The sequence below is a fragment of the Capsicum annuum genome, chromosome 8 (genome assembly GCF_002878395.1).
Source record: "Capsicum annuum cultivar UCD-10X-F1 chromosome 8, UCD10Xv1.1, whole genome shotgun sequence".
Taxonomy (NCBI): domain Eukaryota; kingdom Viridiplantae; phylum Streptophyta; class Magnoliopsida; order Solanales; family Solanaceae; genus Capsicum; species Capsicum annuum.
This window is the reverse complement of record NC_061118.1, coordinates 28,069,065-28,083,676: the sequence shown is the minus strand read 5'-3', so window position 1 is coordinate 28,083,676 and position 14,612 is coordinate 28,069,065.

Genomic DNA, 14,612 nt, shown 5'->3' with positions numbered 1-14,612 from the left:
TGATTAACTAATATCAATGTGGGAGTGCAAACATACATATATAGAAATTAGGACCATGAATACGTGATAGCATGACCTGTAAGCTAATACATGGTTTACTAATAACTGTCATGACTAATACTGAAACTGATAACATGGACGACTGTATCTGATAGTCCTGTATATACTGAAATCTGAACAACACCCTGAGTTCTTTCACTGAGACTGATAACATGGACGACAGTATCTGACAGTTTTGTATATACTGAATTCTGAAGAACGCCCTAAGTTCTTTTACTGAGACTGATACTGAAACTGTGGGAAGTAGTGTTTAACTGACATGCCCCATGTATGCCGTTATGGCTAAGCTGGGGTACAATATCTGCTCCGACTGTAGGGGTGTCAATACCGTGCCACGGGTAAGGACAACCTGTGAGTGACCCTTATCTGGAGGGTACTCAATGAGAATGGTGGGAACCCTAAACTGATGAGTTAAGCCACCTCATCAACCCAAATCTGACGGGTTAAGATGTCTGAACCTACGTTGGCTACTTAGTTCTGGAACACAAGGATGACTACTAAGAATCACACCCTGAACTGGCGGGTGAGTTCCCATCCTTGGATTCACGCAGTGCTACCCTCTACTCCCATCTGGAGGGACTGGACATGAATAACTGACTGTGCATGACTTAATCTCACACTAGAATTTAGGTTAAAGAAGAGTTTTAAATTCAACTACATGTTGTGGACTTCTCATGACCCAAAAATACATAATAATCCACTAAGAACATGCATAAAATTTAAGAATGTTACAGTTTCTCCCCCTTGGGATCATTCGTACTCAAATGAAAAATGATATGGGATGAAAAGAATCTAGATACTAACATGATCTTAAATCTGTAAATTGATACTCTTTCATAAATTGAATCACCTTTGACATGTACTGACTCAGCTGATACATATGGAACATGAACACACACATAGGAATCGTATAGAACAATGTTGAGAAGAAATCAAAAAAGCACAATGCCAGGATGGAAATCTATTACTCATGTTGAATCATTGTTAGGAGTTAACAAATAAAGGTACTTGACCATTATGTTTGCTAATAAAAGATATATCTAAGCCTAAAAGATTAAAAACCTAACATGAACAAATTTCAAAGCTTACTTGATGAAGCTATGATTCATTATAAGAGTTCAAAACTTAATTGAAGTATTCATGACACAATCGTACATATGGAATTGTGAAGTGATCGTTAATATGAGAAAATTTGAAACAGTTACTAAGAAATGAATATAAGTTTCCTTATATGCCCCTTATGATAATTTCTAATAAAAATATATGGAAAGAATATTAGGCATGATTTGAGAGCATAATTTCGTTATATGCTCCTTATGATAATTTCAAATAAGGAATCAGAACGTAGTCTAGTTAGTCTAGCCTGTCGATACAGGTTCATAATAGAGATGTAAAAGAGAGAAACGTGTGACATCATCTGGTTAAAAGTAAATAACATATAATATAGGCATATAGAGCAAAAGAAAGAATAGGATTACTATGACTTAAGCAATGCAACAGTTATCTTTCATGTTTAACAATACTTCAAAAACACACTTCTCAACTATACATTTCCTCTTAAATGCTACATTTCATTTGATGCAACGTGTAACTTTAATAAAGTTACATGCAGCTGATTGTACCAAAGTCTGAGTCAAACTACATTCTCTCACCCTGTTCAAGCCTAACTTATAGTCATAAGGAAATATACATGACATAATAACACTAGTCTAAACTGTGGGATTCAATATCTTATGTCTTTTTAGAGGTCTCATCTCAAGAAGAATACTCCTTACCACTTCAACAACTAATTTTGAACTTTAATCAGGAATTCATTAGTTCACAACACACTCATCCACTCAGAAAGCACTACGGAATTCAAGCCTAATATTATAACTGCATACAAAATTCAAGGAACATCATCTAGGAATTTTCTTATATTCTCTAATATCTTTATGAATAATAATTTATTGGACTTTCTACAAAAAGGCACACAAAAACATCTCAACTAACTATTATCTATCCAAAACTTTTCTTCGATCTTCCTCTACACTTATGAGCTTAGATTAAAAAGGCATATAATAATTTTCTCTAATAAGAAACATCTACTGTCTCCCATAAAAAGCACTATTCATCCAATTTCATCACCCCTATCATAACATAAGGAGAGGTCACTAAAGGGAAAGAACATGAGCACCTAGAGCATGAAAGAATACTCTACATAACTTTGACATTAATTGTGGCTTGAGGAATAGAGTATCGCAAGTAAAAATTCATTAAAGATATTTATAGAGGACATACGTGACATAATATTAATTTCACTAGGCACTAAGGGCATATCACAAATTCAGGTTACTGAGCATACTATGTAACATGAGTTTATATATATAATCAGTTACTTAGTATAGGATTTGAATTCATATATATCATTAGGGATAACTAGGGTAACATTGTAATGCTATTTCTTCTTATCCTAGAAGCTGAGAAAACATGAATATGTATGAAGTGCAAAAGCATTGGTCAGGGGTGCCGCTTTGTCACACAAGATATGTATTAGGAACCATAGTGACTGAAATACAAGGAATATTCTAGAGTAAGAATGGATAACTATCTACAAATAACTCTTATTGACATGCTTCACAATTTAGTTCATAAGACTTTATTTGGTTCTTCACACTATAATCTCATTCATAGATAAAAGATGGCATTCTAAGTGTACAGGCTTATTACATATCCTAAAGAATAAGCAATAATTTCTTTACTCTGTCTATACATAAATGTTAAACTCACTCAAATAAACTATATTTTGAAATACTAACTTCATTGTTTGACATTCTTTACATAGATACCACCATTACTTTCTCTAGCATTAATAACCATTATCAAATGCTTACACTTTTCTTAGAAAACATGCCTTTCCCTCTAAACACAAAATCTTACCTTTTCTTCTTAGTTCACTAATATCATAGATTTAACTTCATATTTTCTTCAAAATTATAAAAAAGGACTCAACATCATCAATATGTAACTGCTTAGTTGAGCTGTTAAGAATAATATATCATATACAACTAAACTTGTTCACACATAGCAACTCATGTGTACTATCTAAGCACACACAAAACCTAATAATCATAGGCAAACATAAAGCCACATATTACCTTAAGTACATCTACATATCATACCTAATTATGAATTTACACATTAAAATTCTTGCATACATTATTTGAAGCCTATTAGCCCATCCTCCATATATAACTAGCATCACTATCCCAAGAAGTAATTTTTCCCACCTTGATGATCTTTCACTATTCAATCTTTGTATCTAGCACCAGTGTAACAACCTGAAATCACCTCCCGGGACGTCACACAGTGCTTAAGGCTACAAGTTGCCCCAAGATAACCCTTTGAGCCTGTTTCTACTAATAAAACTCATTCCAACAAGAAATAATTCAAACACTAGCATAATTATATCATATGAAAGAAAATACGAAGAAAATGCTCGGTCCAAATGATAACAATACTGGAAACCTCAACACAACCACAATTTGATAACTAGTCTGACAAAGCCTCTACTAATCCACGAACCAGAGAGTCGTTGGGATAGGTCCCCAACTGACTCAAAATAAACTGGAAATAACAACATAGTCTCTCAAAATATGGAAATTTCTGAATATAGGTCCTCGAACAATGAGGGCCCACCACTGTAGGAATGTAGATAGAGGTACTTTAAAGTCACTGACGAGGTTGGGACTAAGCACCTGAACCTAAATTAAAAGACGATGTAGCACATAGACATAAATATGGATCAACACTTGGGAATGTACTGAGTATGTGGGGGTGCATGCATTTATATAAAACAACATCAATACTCTTTAATCAAATTATGCATATAATAAGTAATCACTCACATGGCTTGAATAAGTATAAAATGCGAAGTTCATGAATCATTTAAAATGGAACATGTAATACAATCTCGTGAGTCATTATACTTTCAGCTTTGAAAATTGTACTTTTCTCTTATTCTCATTACTCAAGGCTAAATAAAACTTTAAGCAATACTTTCAATTCATACATATGTCTTATGGAGAGTAAAAATTCTTCAATGCTCAAGAACTCATAACTTTTTTGAACTCAAATACTTGGAATTTGAAATCATATAACTTTGGAACATACTTGAAGGCATTTCGTTCACGTTAGGAAAATATCTCATTTCAAGCTTTAGGGAAAAATACTCATATCAAGGGAAAGTATTTTAGTTTAAAAGGAAAATATCTTAACTCACTGGAAAATACTTTAGTTTAGGGATTTTCTCTTCACCGACATAAATAATGTGAGCTACATGGAGTTTTACATTTTGTCCTCCTAAGGAAGACACCTCACATTGGGGAGAGGCATCATACTCTTGTCAGGGGGCATAACCTAGGTCCAGCGATCACTAAACAAACTTGGCCTCAGGTCTAATATCAACTTTTCCTTAGGCCCAATAATAATCATAAACTCAGCCTCAGGCCCGACCTATGGTGGGACATAGTTTTGGGGTAAGAAACCATAGTAACTTACCTGCTCGGTGCTAGATATTACTCCCTTTAGTTTATCTTACTCATCTCATGAAAATCCACTTTAAAATAATCTCATCGTTCAATAAGAACCCAATAATTAAATCTGTAATATCATATAGTAGAGTGGATTTCAAAACTCAATGACCATTAGGTCGAAATATTTCTCAATAATCTCAAAATACTCAAATCATGGGTGATTATAGCACAAGTGTTCATAAAATCACAAGTATCAAGTAGGGCGTAATAACACATAATTCAATCTCAAGTTAAAACTCATCAAAAGCATAATAGATAACATATATATTCATAACTCATGTGAAAATCTAGAAATTTAAGTAATTTATTTCAATGAGAGAATTTTTGCGGTGTCTTACAATATCTCACCTTTGGAAACATTCATCCTCGAATGTCACTAGTTAGACTAAGAACACAGGAAAAACTGAGCATACATAGTTGAAGCAATTTGCCAAACGTTCTCAGAATCTTTCTAAACTCTTAAATGCCTCGAAAATTGCAAGAACTCATGTAAGAATAGATACATAATTGTACTTTAGATTAGAAGGGATGAGTTAAGGAAAATAATACCTTCGGCAAGATTTGAACATGTGGAGAAGAGGTGTGGGTACTTGGCTAGCATTTCTGCTTCTGCCTCCCAAGTAGCACCCTCAACAGCCCAGTTTTGCCATAAAGCTTTGACCAAGGGAACTTCTTTGTTCCTTAGTCTACGGATCTGAAATCTAGGATCTCAATAGAAATCTCATCGAAGGAAAAACTGTTTTGAATATCGGCATTCTCTGAAAGATCTACTACAACGGAATCACCAATATGCTTCTTAAGCATGGAGATATGAAAAATAGGATGAACAGTTGATAACTTTGCGGGAAACTCAACATCATAGGCCACCTTACCAACACGGTTCAAGACTTTATACGGGCGAACATAACGGGGACTAAGCTTTTCTTTTTTACCCAACCTCTTCACCCCTTTTGTGGGTGAAATCTTCAAGTACGCCAAATCACTCACTTCAAACTCAATATCACTTTTTCTCACATCGACATATGACTTTTGATGACTATGACCTGTCTTTAACTTTCTCTAATTAACTTAACTTTCTCCATAGCTTCATACACTGTATCTGGCCCAATCATTGCAGCTTCACCCGCTTCAAACCAACCAATGGGTGATCTACATATCTTTTCATACAAGGCCTCAAATGGTGCCATCCCAATGCTAGCATGGTAACTACTATTATAGGCGAACACTATCAATGGTAATTGCTCATCCCAACGACCCTTGAAATCAAGAGCACAGACCCTCAACATATCTTCTAGGGTCTAAATGGTCCTTTCAGCTTGACCATCTACCTATGGATGAAAATTGGAACTCAAAAGAAATTAGGTACCAAGACCCTACAAAAATGCCCTCCAAACCTGAAAACTAAATTGAGTGCCTTTATCCTAATTGATGGATGAGGGAACTCCATGTAGCCTGACTAACTCCCGAATATACTATCTAGCATAATCCTCAGCTGAATAAGATATGAGAAAAGGCAAGAAATTCACGAACTTAGTCAGCATATCCACAATAACCCAAATAGAATCATGATGAAGACTCGAAAGAGGCAACTCGGTCACGAAGTCCATATTCACGACCTCCCACTTCCAAGTAGGTATACCAAACTCTTGCATCATGCCATTAGGTATTTGGTGCTCTACCTTAACCTTTTGGCATATTGCACACTTTTTTACTAACTCAGATATATTCTTTTTCATGCCATTCCGCCAATAGATTTCCCGCAAGTCATGGTACATCTTGGTAGTACTGGTATAAATAGAATACCGCGCACCATGTGCTTCAGCCATAATCCTCTATCTCAGATCATCAAAACACAAGGAATGCAAAATCTACCCTACAATCTCAACATATCATCTCCCCCTTAGGAGAAAACCTCTACATTTTGGTCCTTATCTGGCTCTTTCAGTCTGACCAAACTAGGATCTCTATCTTGCTTCTCCTTCACTTCCAAAACTAAAGAATATTCAGAACTGCTATGCACTAAAGTACTTCCCTCAGATGAATCAACCAACCTAACACCTAATCTAGCCATAAAATGCACATCACGAGCTCACTCATTCTAACCTTCCTATACATAAGCAATACTACTAATAGAAAATCTGCTAAGGGAATCCACCACTACATTAGTCTTGCTCGAGTATACAACACATTCATATCTTAGACTTTTAACAACTTTAACCACCTCCTCTACCTAAGATTCAACTTTCTCTAATTAAACATATATTCCAGGCTTTTATGATCAGTAAACACATCAACATGAACACCATAAAGATAGTGTCTCGAGATTTTTAAGTCAAGGACCATAGCAGCTAACTAAAGATCATGGGTTGGGCAATTATTCTTATGCGACTTTAACTGTCTAGAGGCATAGGCTATAACCTTACCTCTATGCATCAACACATAACCCAAACCAATTTTAGAGGCATCAAAATACACCACAAAACCATCTGTACCATTAGGTAAAGTTAACACAAAGGATAAAGTAAGTCGAGTCTTCAACTCCTGAAAACTCTTCTCATAGGAATCTGGCCACTGGAACTTATCTTTTTTTTGGGGCCATCGGGTCATGGGAGACGCAATAGAAAAGAAACCCCCAACAAAATAGTCGTAGTAGCCAACTAGACCCAAGAAAATCCTAATGTCAGATGGAGATACAGGTCTAGGCTAATTTTTCACAACTTCTATCTTTTGGGGGTCAACTCTAATAACTTTGGCTGAAATAATATGACCCAAAAATGCTACAAACCTTAGCCAAAATTCACACTAACTAAATTTGGAGAACCACTGGTGATCTTTATGTGTTTGCAAGAACACTCTAAGGTGATTCTCATTGTCATTCTCATTACGAAAGTATGCAAGGATATCATCTATGAAAACAATGACAAATATATCAAGATATTGCATGAAAACTTGATTCACGAGGCCTATGAAGGCAGTTAGGGCATTGGTTAGCCCAAAGGAAATGACTAGAAACTCATAGTGACCATAGCAGGTTTGGAAAGCTGTATTTGGAATATCACATTCCCTCACGTTAAGTTGATGATAGCTGGATCTAATGTCTATCTTGGAGAAATAACTTACACCTTGCAACTGATCAAACAGGTTATCAATTCTTGGAAGAGGATACTTATTTTTTACTGTGACCTTGTAAATCTGATGATAGTCAATGCACATACGCAAAGAACCATTTTTTTAGATGAATAAGACAGGCGTGCCCCAAAGAGAAATACTGCGCCAAATGAAACCTTTGTCTAAAAGATCCTTGAGTTTCTCTTTCAACTCCTTAGGCTTTGCAGGTGCCATACAGTATGGCAGAATAGAAAAAGGTTGAGTATCGAGAAGAAGGTCAATCCCAAATTTTATCTCTCTATCGGGAGGTACCCCTCGGAGTTCTTCTGCAAAACATCAGGAAACTCAATAACAATATCAACTGTCTGAATAGTTATAGCCTCAGACTTAGTGTCTTTGACTCTAACTAGGTGATAGATGCAACCTTTAGATATTAGCTTTCTGGCTTTGATATAGGAGATAAAATAACTCTGGAGAGATACAGAACCACCGGACCACTCAAAAGCTGGTTCATCAGGAAAGTAAAACTTGACAACATGGCTATGATAGTTTATAGATGCATAATAAGAATGAAGCCAATCCATACCCAAATAAAGGTCAAAATCCACCATGTCTAACTCTATCAAATCAACAAGTATGACTCTATGAAGAACAGTAATTGGACAATCTCTATTCACATGTTTAGTAACAACTAACTCTCCTACGGGTGAAGATACTAGGAAAGGCTGAGAAATATTTTTGGGACTCATTTTGAAACTCACAGCTATAAGTAGGGTCACATATGACAAACTTAGCCCGGGGTCCAACAACACATAGACATCAAATCAAAAGACATGAAGCATAGTGGTAACAACATTTGGAGAGTCCTCTTGATCCTGATGGGATGGTAAGGCATTAAATTTGTTCTAGCACTGATCGCCAGCATTGCTACATTAAGCACCCTGATCATGGCTAGGACGACGTCCAGGAGATGGTGCATTAATAGATGGTGTATGAGGTCGGGCATCTCTGTTCCCCTATCTGCTAAAATTTTAGGACTGATTCCATAATCACCTGCTATATAAGGAGTAACAAAAGACAAGGATGCACCTAGATCTAGCAAAGCATAAACATGAACATGGAAAATCTGCAACATACTAGTAACAACATCAGGATAATTTTCCTGATCCTGTCAGGTTTGAAGAGTATATAGTCTATTTTGGCATTGCCCACTAGTAGCACTAGTAGTGGCACCCTTTTGATTTGGGCGACTGGACTAGACGGTGGAACGATTTTGCTGACCCTGCAGACCTGACTGCGGACACTCTCTAACCCTACGGCTTTGCTTGCCAAAACCAAAACAAACATTCTACCAGCTCTACAGGTACCCTTGTGTTTCTTACCATAAGTCTAACACATGGGGTTAGTTCTGGCACTGCTGACACTGCCCTTAGACTTAGAGCCTAGTCCTTGATCTCAATTGCCTTCTTTGAATTTTTGCACTAGCACACTGGAGAAAGAAGAAGCTGGAATTGTTGGCTTAGGACAAAACTACGAGCGATTTCCTCCTTCTAATTTGGTTTGATAAACACTAAAACTACCTGACCTTTCTCTCTTTTTCTGCCTCTACCTAATCCTAATATTTTACTCCTCTATTTGCTAAGCATGGTTCATGAGCGTGGCTAAAGTCATATCACTGTTCAGCATTGAATACCTACACTCATTTACCACACTATCATTCACCCCTGACATGAACTTGCTCATCTTAGCCCTATTGTTTACAACCATATGAGGGGCATATCTGGCAAACTGAGTGAATATGAGAGAGTAATCTTTAACCATCATATTTCCTTGCTTGAGGTTTATGAACTCTAGAAATTTTGCCTTCCTCAGCTCTTTGGGAAAGAATTTGTCTAAGAAAGTTGTGACAAATTCCTTCCACTCTATAAAACCTACATCCTTTAACCTTTTAGACTTCCACTGTTTGTACTAAGTGTGAGCAACATCCTGTAATTGGTATGTATATAACTCAACACTCTAACAAAAAGTAACTCCCATGATGTCTATTACCTTATGTATATGGTCAATAAATTCCTAGAGGTCTTCATCAAACTTAGACCCAAAGAAAGATGGAGGGTTCATTCGAGTGAAGTCCAGAATCCTAGCTGTGGTTGAGTTGGACACTAGATTGGACGGAATAGCTAGTGTCCATTCATTTTGGGTAGCCACAAACTAAGCACGAGTGGTAAATGCAGTCCTGAACTCCACATTAGAAACATGATCGCCCAAAGGTTCTTCAGGCTGAGGAGCTAACTTATTTCTTCTCTTAGAAGGTATGTTCTTAAATAAAGAGAAGAAGTGGATTATACTGAGAGACTGACTTGTGATTATGCTCACTGGCACGACATAAATACTAAAAGAGGGTAAACTATTCTTAAAACATCTCATAGCCTCTTCCAAATAAATATTGCACAAACACACCCATGTACAAGACTCTACCAGATAGGGCTTTAAGAATTCCTAGGACTCTATTGAACCTTAGGCTCTGATCACTACCCGAGTTGGGGCCTTGGCCACAACGGGCACCCCAAACCATTAAGGCCCGAGAGATCCCTATAACTCCCCAACCCACTAGTGATATTGTTCGCTCTGGAACCAGGCCCGCACAACTTTAAAATGCTTCACTACGGTGCAAGGCTTTCTCACTTACATACCCAATATATCTTCTATGTTTTGTCTTAAATTAGGGTATTACATGCACCCCTGCTTACGGACTCAGCGTCTTCGCTGAGGTTTACCTTATTGAATGGGATTTGTCTACACTCAGGACTGAGGTTTGCCACACCTTATCAAGATTCACCTACTCTTATTTTGAACTCTGCCCCACATCGGTAGGGACAACACAGGAGTGGCTCTGATACAAATACCATTGTCATGACCCAAGCTAGGGCCTTGTCCACTAAGGCCACCCTAAAATATCAAGGAATGAGAGACCCTTGTAACTCCCCAACCTACTAGTGATATTGTCCGCTCTTGGCCCAGGCCTGCACGAATTTAAAATACGTCACTAGGGAGTAAGTCTTTTTCACTTATATACCCAGAATCTTTCCTATGTTTTGTTAATTTGGGACTCCTTCCTAAGTTGGTGTGTTGCATATAGCCCCCTTACGGACTCGATGTCCTCACTGAGGTTTACCCCACTAAATGGGATTTGCCTACACTTAGGACTGAGGTTTGCACCATCTTACCAAGATTCTCCTATACTCTATTTGAAATCTAGCCCCCATCGACAGGGACGACACAGGAGCAGCTCTAATACCATTCTTATAACACCCTAATTTTCTGAACCAGAATGCTACAGGGTGCTTATGTCCCTGAAGGACGACAAGCTAACACATGACTGATATTTGAACCTATACACTACATAATATACATGTAAAATGGGAAAACATGAACAATAGGCCATAAGGTTCAACTGAATTAAATATCTGACAAATCATAACTTCCATATGGGGTAACAAATACCCAAAACAACTAAAGTGTAAAACAAATCTAAACTAAATCTTAAATCTTCTAAATACTATCTGAGTAAGGAGTTGAAGAAACATGTCTCCAACTAACTCCGTAAACTGAAAGATAACCGAAGAAAATAAAAGAAGTGAAATCATCTCATCCTCAAATAAAGAGGACTCACTATAACTATGTATAATGAAATACGACTGCTACTGCTGATCTAGAACTGGTGGCTCTAAACCTATACTGTAACATAAAAGAAAGAATCATAGCAGAAATCAATCAGTACAACTGAAAGTACAGAGTATACGAGTGAGGTAGGCTATATGTAAAAGGGCTTACATGCATGAGCAGTGCTAATTGAATGACTAATATGAACGTGAGAGTACAAACATGCATACATAGTAATTGAGATCGTGAATGCGTGATATCTAGATATATACATAGTTCATTGATATCTAACATGACTAACACTAAGATTTCTGATAACATGGATGACTGTGTCTGACAGTCCTGAATCTAATGGAACTACCTGAGTTCCATACTATAATTGAACTGACTATATCAGACAATCCTAGTATATTAAAATCTAAAGAACTATCTGAGTTCTTTTACTAAGACTGAGACCAAAACTGTGGGAGGTAGTTATTTAACTGACATGCCCCAAATGCACTATAATAGCTGAGCTGGGGTCCAATCTGCACCCTGATTAAAAGGTTATTAATACCGAGCCACTGCTAAGGACAAGCTATGAGTGAAACTTATCTTGTAGGTTACTTTAATGAGAAAGGTGGGACCCTAGTATGATCGGTCAAATCACCTCATCAACCCTAATCTGATAGGTTAAGATGTCTTAACCTACACTGTCTACATAGTTCTGTAATACAAGGATGACTACTAAGAATCACACACTTATCTACCAGGTGAGTTACCATCTTTTGGTTCACTCGATGCTAAATTCTACTCCCATCTAAAAAGATTGAACATGATTGGCTGACTATACATGGAATGAGTAACTGACTTCTGTTGACTGATAGAATAGTACTATTATCTGAGAATTAAAAGATAATGAGATTTCTAAGATTTCCTGAGTCACATGACTTTTTGAGTTCTATTGATCATGGCTTGACTGAGAGTATCATGATAACATGACATAGCTCTAGGTACACAACTATATTTTTGGGTACAAGTACCTCCAGACTCGATCGAAGGAAACTGACACACATATCTGACTTGATCATAAGAATAGAGTCCACAATTCGCAATATCATAAGTAGGGGATTTCAAACTACACTTGGTTCTCAACATCTTATACATAGAAGGGGATGCACACAACATGTATATACTTGTGTTGCTTTAATATCATACTCATTCCATATTACAATAATAACACATAACAATAACTTGGAGTTCATGTGAAGTCATAAACAATAGAACATGGGTTTGTCATTTAAGCACTATTAAGTTATAAAAACACGGATTCTATCATTCTTGGCATTTTATCAAACACCTTACTTGCACAACTTTGGTCATAGGAGTACTTATCAATTTGACATTCTTAATCCATCCAAAATTTATGGGTTTCAACTAACCTGCTCATATGCTTCATGAAAAACACATCAGGATACAACCTTGAATCCAAACAACAATAATCAACATGAATATAGTCATAACACAAGATGGAAATCACAATTTATAATTAAAAATGTGATTCTTGAGCTCCATGGATGAAAGAGATCCATGGATGAACACTACACATACCTTATTGATTGAATCTTAAAAGAGATCTAATTTTTATAATAGTTGTTGAAAAAATCCTTAGGCTTGCTCTTGATTTTTCTTGACTAGGGTTTAACCCCTTTGGTAGAGAATGTTCTGATTCTTGAGGAGATGATCTTAAGAGAAAACCCTAATCTTGTGGTTGAGAGTGTATAAGAGAGCCTTTTGAGATGTTTAACTAAAGTGAATTAAAGATAATATGCTCCTTAAGGGTAATAAGTCATGGGAAGTGAAGGAAAAGACAAAAATACCCTTACAAAAACATCTCTTAATTTTTGGAAAAAAATAGCTGATGACATTCGTGACAAGTCGTTAATCTGGTGATAAGTCGTCACGAAATGTTGTCACAAAAAAGTAAAATCTTGATTTTCTGGTTAAGGTTGACAACATTGGTGATAGGCCATCACGGGCATAATGACTTATCACAAAATGTCGTCACTGGGGGTGGAAATCTGCCCAGGGCTTACAACATTAATGAGAAGTCATTACGCTTGTGACAGCTTATCACGAATGTCATCCCTCAGTTTCCCAGCCTGACATACTGGAGTAATGGGCATAACTCCGTGCTCCGACATCGTATTTAGGCAATTGGTATCGTTGGAAATCTATTTCAATTATCTATCTTTTTGTAGGTCATGAGATCAAAAATTCAGAACATAACGAGAGATATGCTTGTTAGAAGTTGACTATACCAATATCCTTCTCTAGAATTCAATCGGTAAGGAAATGTTTTGATTCATCTATTAGCTAGGACACTTTTGAGGCCTTAATATGCATCAACCTTGATCATAGCACTACCAAAGCACTAAAATTTATTATTCATGAGTTCAAAGCATGATCCTAAAATGTCTGAACGTTTGGGGTATTACAACCTTCGACCATGAAATCTATCCCACCTTCACTACTCTTTTAGTTAAAACCTAAAGACATAGTCCCTCAATCCTAAATTAATAGCATATACAGATCAATCTATATATTTTAACCAATCTCTATCCCTATCTTTCCTGTCACTATACTTCTAAATACATTCTAGTAGATCAAAGGATATTCTACCACTTATGGATCACAACACACTAAGTTACATTAATTCTCAAATGAAAAACACCATTCAATAATATAGGTACATACTCTCTTCTCTCATATGTGGTATCTGTAATAAAGCATTTAAGAAAAATCTAGATATATATCATAATATTTTTTAACTGCACCACACATATGAATAAGGACATAATTTTCAAATTAAAAGACTTAAAACACACAAATGAGCTCATCTGAATCCCTTTGTGCTATTTCTAATGTTTTTGATATTTCATATGGGGGCATCCTATAGGTAGAAATTGAGATTTACCACTTAAATTAACTCAAATATAAGGCATAGATGGAGGATTCTAGAGTATCATATGAATCGATAGAAGTTTCTAAGAGGAAAACCTTATGAATAATATGGAGTATGAATGAAGGGAAATATTTTCAAAATTCCATGTAGCCTCCTGATTATAAGTGTTGTGCACAACACAACCATAAACTAGACTTTAATATACATGGATTTTTAGACATCTTAGGACATGTGAACCTTGTGCTCTGATACCATATTTGTAA